The following is a 6,357-nucleotide window of genomic DNA, read 5'->3' as shown; positions in this document are numbered from 1 at the left end:
AAAGGGTGAGAGCCACTGGAGAGAAGACAGTGGGGAGACTCTACCTGCGGAAGAAGCTTCTGGGAGACTGGGGGCCTCGGCACACCAGTGGAGGAGAGCAAACATGCTGAAAAGAAGAGAGAACTGATGTGCAAACAGCTGTGTCCCCATGTGACCCGACAACTCATCTTTATATTTTTTCCATATTTGCTCCAGATTTGTTTTGACAAATAAAAGCTTATAATGCCGACGTCTGTTTATACACTACCCTAGTCTTATCCACCCCTTCCACTGTCCTGAAGTCGACTGGAGGCCTTCCCATCCACGTTTAGCTTAGTTTTAAACTTTATGGAAATGACACCACGCTGTACATATTTGACAGTTTAAAAAATTTTAATACTGCCTTCTCAGACGTTCACCTGTGTAAATGTAGCTCTGGTTCAGTTATTTTAACTCGTGTTCAGTATTCCGTTGCATGATTGCCCACTATTTATCCATTATCAGGTTTCGGCAGGATTTCTGTGTTCTAACCACTGCCCTGAGCATTCTGTGCTGTGAGTTTGCGTGCGTACCGGTAGGATCTTCCCACTTGCTCCCCAAGCACCTGCATCCCTTTATCCTCCCATCAGAGGATCTGAGAGTTCCCCCTTTTCCTCGACTCTGCCAGCACTTGGTACCATCAGATTTTTCAGTTTTGCTAATTGGGTGGGTGTTAGCTCCTTGAGGTTTTAGTTCGCACTGAGGTTAAGCATCGTTTCACGTGTTTTGACTGTGTAGGTTTCCTGATCTGTTATTTGTTCCTATCCTTTGCCTGTTTTCATTTGGATGGTTTGCCGTTTGCTTATGGATATTAGGCACTTAAGATATTCTGGAGAGATGCTAATCTTTGGTCAATTGTATGTGTTTCAAGTTTTCTTCCCAGGCTGTGGCTTGTCCTCACCTCTGCCCTCCCTTGGAGTCTTTTGTGATGCCAAAGTCTTTTTTTTTTTGAGGAAGATTAGCCCTGAGACATCCGCTGCCAATCCTCCTCTTTTTTGCTGAGAAAGATTGGCCCTGAGTTAACCTCTGTGCCCATCTTCCTCTATTTTATGTGTGGGATGCTGCCTCAGCATGGCTTGAGAATGTGGTGCTAGGTCCGCGCCCAGAATCTGAACCTGAGAACCCTGGGCTGCCGAAGCAAAGTGCACCAACTTAACCTCTATGCCACCACCACCGGGCTGGCCCCCAAAAGTCATTTTTAAATGTTAGTGTTGCTAAATGTATCAGTCTTTTGCTTTATGACTTATGCCTCTGAATCTTCTTTAAGAGATCCTCCCCTCCCTCAAGGTTTTCTACCAGCTTAAGTTTTTATTTTCATATTAAGATGTTTCATCCATCTGGAGTTTAGTTTTGTGTGTTAGCAGGAACCCAGTTATGTTTTTCTGTGTCTTTAGCCGGTGGTCCCAGCACCGTGCACTCAGCAGTCCCTCCTTCCCTGGGTCAGTAGAACCGAGTCTCCACATCGCATGGATCGGCTTCCCGGCTCTCCGTTCTGTTGAAGCAGAGAAACCCGGTGGTGAAAAGAGAAGATGGGGCTCCTCCTGAGAGTTCTTTTCCCAGATTCTGGAGAGAGGGATTTAAATCTGAAAGTGCACCGGGTCTCCTGAAACAACATGAAGCTACAGAGTTGTAACAGTGTGGAATTGCTGTGGGAATGGGCATCTGTATCTGGGGGATAAAGAGAGAGTGGAGTGGAACCTGGTGTAGCTGGAGTGCACCCGCATGCCAGCTTTGTCTCTCCTCTGTGTCCCCTCCTGTACCACAGTGGGAAGGGGATGCAGTGTGTCTGGGAGGCGTGTCCACTCCTTTCCGAGTCGTGAGTTCCTCTTGCTCCCTTCTCTGGCCCCCTCATGTGCTCACTCGGCTGCTTCTTGCCGCCTGCAGCTCGTGACTGCAGTCCCTTGAGCTGTGCCCCCATAGTGACCTCGGGATGGGGCAGACCCCACTTCCCTGAGTGTCCTGATGGGCTCTGGAGTGAAACTGCCAGCATTCAGACCCTGGCTCTGCCAGTTACTTACTGTGTGACTGAAGAAAGTCTCTTAAACTCCCTGAGAACAGGATTAGGTTCAACTGTATGGAACGAAAATGGCAATGATTTAAACAAGATGGGTTATTGTTCTCCCACAAACAGCAGCTTAGGGAGGGCATGATAGCTCGAGGAATCGGGCCAGGCTCCTATCTTCTTGTTTTGATGTCTGCAATATGTGGCTTTCACCTCATAGTCCAAATTGGCTGCCAGGCTCTAGCCATCAGGTTCACACTCCATCTGGCATGAAAGGAGGATAGAAAAGGATACATTTCCTCCTCTTAAGGATACTTTCCAAAGGTGCACATAGCACTTCTGCTTATATCCCAGGGGCCATTAGTCACATGGCCACACTTTGTTAGAAGGGGGACTGGGAAATGTCCTTGTTTCAAGTGACCATATATCCATCTAAAGAGGATAAGAAAGTATGTGGTTATGGTGGGTCTTCTGGTTCACCAACGTAGATGTTGACGTTACCAGAACATTGTGAGACAACGAGGTCGTGAGGGATAGTGTGAACCACAAGCTGATGTCTTCAAAGAAGCGGGAAATGGGCCCTGGGAGATGACAGATGACAGCCACAGGGATTAAGGTAGACTGTGTCCTGGAGTTAAGGTAGGAGAGAGAGTGATGGAGGTGGACCTGCAGAATGGCCATGACCTGGGAGTCGCTGACCCCTCACACCGTCGCTGCCTTACAGAGCGCCTGCTGATGGCTTACAGCAGCGAAGGGCATGGTGCCAATCTGTGCCCCTGCTCAGTGGGCATTTTCCTGCCTTACAGCACAATCTACGAGGATTACAAACTGACCAGGCTACCCAGTGGAGCAACACTCCAGTGGTTTGTGATTCAGTGATGTGAGCTCTGTTTCTGTGAGCAGAATGGGGAGGGAGGGTCCTGGGGTCATCTGCGGAGAAGGAAGGGCCCCGAAAACCACCACCTTTCTTCCAGCTCCTCAGGAGGTGAGGTCCCTGGGGACAGACAAGATCCCTGAGAGCTGAGGAGAGGGAACATGGCACACCTTTGGAAGGAGCTCGAGGCAGTGGCTGTGGACCTTGTGGAGAGTAATGATGACAAGAGCAACCTCGTACCCAGGCACATACTAAATGGGTTCCTGTGGTTCATGCCTTTAGTCCTCATCACTGGGAGCTATAATAATAATACCTGGAGAGGAATTTGGCACCAACTTGATAAGGGAGGAGAAGGAGCCACTGGGAGGCCCCCGGCCACACGCTATGACGTAACCTCACCCGAGAGCCCCCGAAAATTTGATCAAGTCGCCCCAACCTGAAGCAGTGTGTGTGCAGACGACTCACAGAACCCAGTGAGTTGGGTCCCATCCTCCCTCTCTGGTCCCGCTCAGCACTCCTGGTGTCCTTTCCTTCTGAATAGTTGTGCTTTTGTTCAGATCCCAGAAGTGTTCTTTTCTTCTTTATTTCCTCTGTTCTCTCATTTAAGGACTTTTTTTTTTTTTGAGACTGCTTTAGATCTCTCAAATTGGTCCTTATTTTCTCTAATCTCTTGTGATCCATCCCTTTGTCTCGCCTCCCCACCCATATCCTAGAATTTATCTCTCAGCCCTCCAGCATTTTTAAGTTTTGGCAATCATATTTTTAAAATTTAGATGTAACTGACATATAATATTACATTAGTTTTAGGTGTACGACATAATGATTCAGTATTTGTAGATATTGTGAAATGATCACCACAAGAAGTCTAGTTAATATCCGACACCACACACTGTTACAGAATTTTGTGTGTGTGTGTGATGAATGGCAATCATATTTTTAAAAAATTTCCCAAAGCTATTCATCTCCACTTGCTCCTTTCTCATAGCTGACATGTTAGTTTTTTATGTAGGCAGTATCTTCTCAGATCTCTCTGGAAAAACTAATCATTTTTGAAAGTTTTCCATTCCCAGAATCCTCTCAGTTTTCTCCAGGGTCGTCTTGTGTGTTCATCTGTTCATCTTAAGTCCTTTTCTTTTTCATACCTGTTCAAAAACGGCTGATGGTCCTCGCTTGACTGTTCATACTTATGAAGGGAGAGCTGGAGTAGGTATCCCGCGTGGCTTCCCTTCGCAGATGTGTAAGTCTGGGGGTGGGTTAGAGTGTTGTTCAGTCAATGCTCCTTCCCTCCCCCACTGGCCTCCGTGCGAGAAGCTGGGTGATACCCCTTTACGGCTGCCTTCCCTTCCCTGTCTCGCTTCTCCTCTGTCCCACCAGAGTGTCCTCCATGGTGCACAGGAACTGCCTGCAGTCCATCTTTGTCTTGGCTTGGGCTGCTGGGGAAACCAAATTAAGGCAAGACCTGCCCCAGTGTAACCAGGGTCTCCCTCCACTTTCTCAGTGGGCTAAGAAACTGTATCTTCACAAAGCAAATATCCATGGGATTCCCCTGTGGCCACAGCGTCCTAACAAAAGAAGAGCATAATATGGTAAAATGTATGGGAGTTTGGTGCCTAGAAAGCTGTTTATTCTGCTACCAGTAGCTGTCACCAGCTGGCCAGTTCACCTCTCTGGGCCTCAGTTTCTCACGTTTTAAAACACATTAGTGATTCCCAAACTGGTGATTAGGAGAGTAGTAAGGATGATCCAAATGGTGTTTTAAAGGTTTTTAAAATGCTATGACAAGGCCGCTCAAGCTATTAGCTAATGACAGTGCATTTGCAGCCCAGGATAAAACAGGAGGGGGCTGAATGACCCAGAACTCCCGGGAGGGAGCAAAGTGGGGCCCTCAGCACTAGCTGAGCTCTGCCTGTGCCCTCAGCACCTCGCCCAGGACTTCCGTTGACTGTCCCAGCAGCCCTGTGCTTCCAGGCCCTGTGCAGTGAGGGTGGTTTGGAGGGGCTGGCCCAGGCAGAGGGGGACGCAGTCAGTAGTCACCACGAGCAGAGACTCTTCTGGGGATGCCCTGCCTTGAATTCAGGAGGAAATTCACTTATTCATACCAGAGAACTTACTGCGTACTTGGTGTATTCCACGCAATGTGGAGATACAGAAATAAAAGACTCGGGTTTCACGGGGTTTGGAGTCTGGTTCACTGAAAGAATTTCTAGTTTCCAGAAGCACAAGTCAAAACCAGGAGAGCTGCAGTGGCAAAATATACAGCAAAGCAGAGCTGGTCAGAGGCATCTGTGCACGGGCCTCAGAGAAGGTACCAGAGGGAGAGGAGACACCCCCGACTCCAAATGGCCACACCGCAGAATGGAGGCAACTTAATTTCACACCGTGTATCCAGGTGTGAAAAACCATGTAAAACAATCAGGATACTTTGACCGCAAGTCCCCCAAGGCCGTAATAGAGGGTGACATTGGTTAAACTGGGCTAGTTCTTGTCTTAATTCAGGCTCCAACTGGCTTTAACAGTCAGGAGATTACTATCGCCCATGACAAAAAGTAGAGTGAGGTGGTTCTGGGTCTGGTGTGTTCGGCAGTTCAATGAAATCATCACTGATAACTGTTTCATTGTTTCCATTTTCTTCTCTGGCATTCTCACCTGCAGACAGCCAGATGCAGAGAGAGAGAAGGAGGACGGGGAGAGAGAGGGAACATGAGTCTTCCTGTGTCATTTTTTGAGGTCAGGGAAGATCGTTCTTAGAAGCTCCCAGGCAGATTTGCCCCTGAATCTCATTGGCCAGAATTGTGTCACTTCTCCCTGCCTAACCAATCACTGGCAAGGAGAGTGCGGTTGTCATGGCCAGCCTAGACCAATCAGGACTTAACCCTGACTCTCGTGGGGGAGGGGTGGGTACCTGAGTAAAATCAGAGTTCTGTTGGGAAGGAAGAAATGGGAGAGGAGCAGAGAAGGCTCCAGATAGACAACTAATGGTGTTTGCTACAATAACTTTTTTAGTTTTCTGTGACTTAAGCCCCCTTGAGCCTATTGGCAGAAAATAAACCTGGTAAACTCAGTTTTAAATCGTTCTCTTCTCCCCTCTCCTTGGAGCAGCACCTAAGTGTGAGGGGGTGGGGGAGGCAGGCACGTGTGGTCCTTCATTGACACCTGTCTGCTTTCATTTCTTTTCATTTTTAATTGTGGTAAAAAACACATCACATAAAATTTACCGCCTTAATTATTTTTAAGTGTCCAGTTCAGTACTGTCAAGTATACTTATCTTGTTGTGGATTAGATCTCCAGAACTTTTTCATCTTGCAACACTGAAACTCTGTGCCCATTGAACAACAGTGCCCCATTTCCCCTCCCCTAAGCCGGTGGCACCCACCATTCTACTTTCTGTCTCTGTGATTTGACTACTCTAGATACCTCACATATGTGGAATCATACAGTATTTATCTTTTTGCGACTGGCTCAA

The sequence above is a fragment of the Equus quagga genome, chromosome 12, assembly GCF_021613505.1.
Source record: "Equus quagga isolate Etosha38 chromosome 12, UCLA_HA_Equagga_1.0, whole genome shotgun sequence".
NCBI lineage: Eukaryota > Metazoa > Chordata > Mammalia > Perissodactyla > Equidae > Equus > Equus quagga.
Note: the sequence above shows the minus strand (reverse complement) of the source record.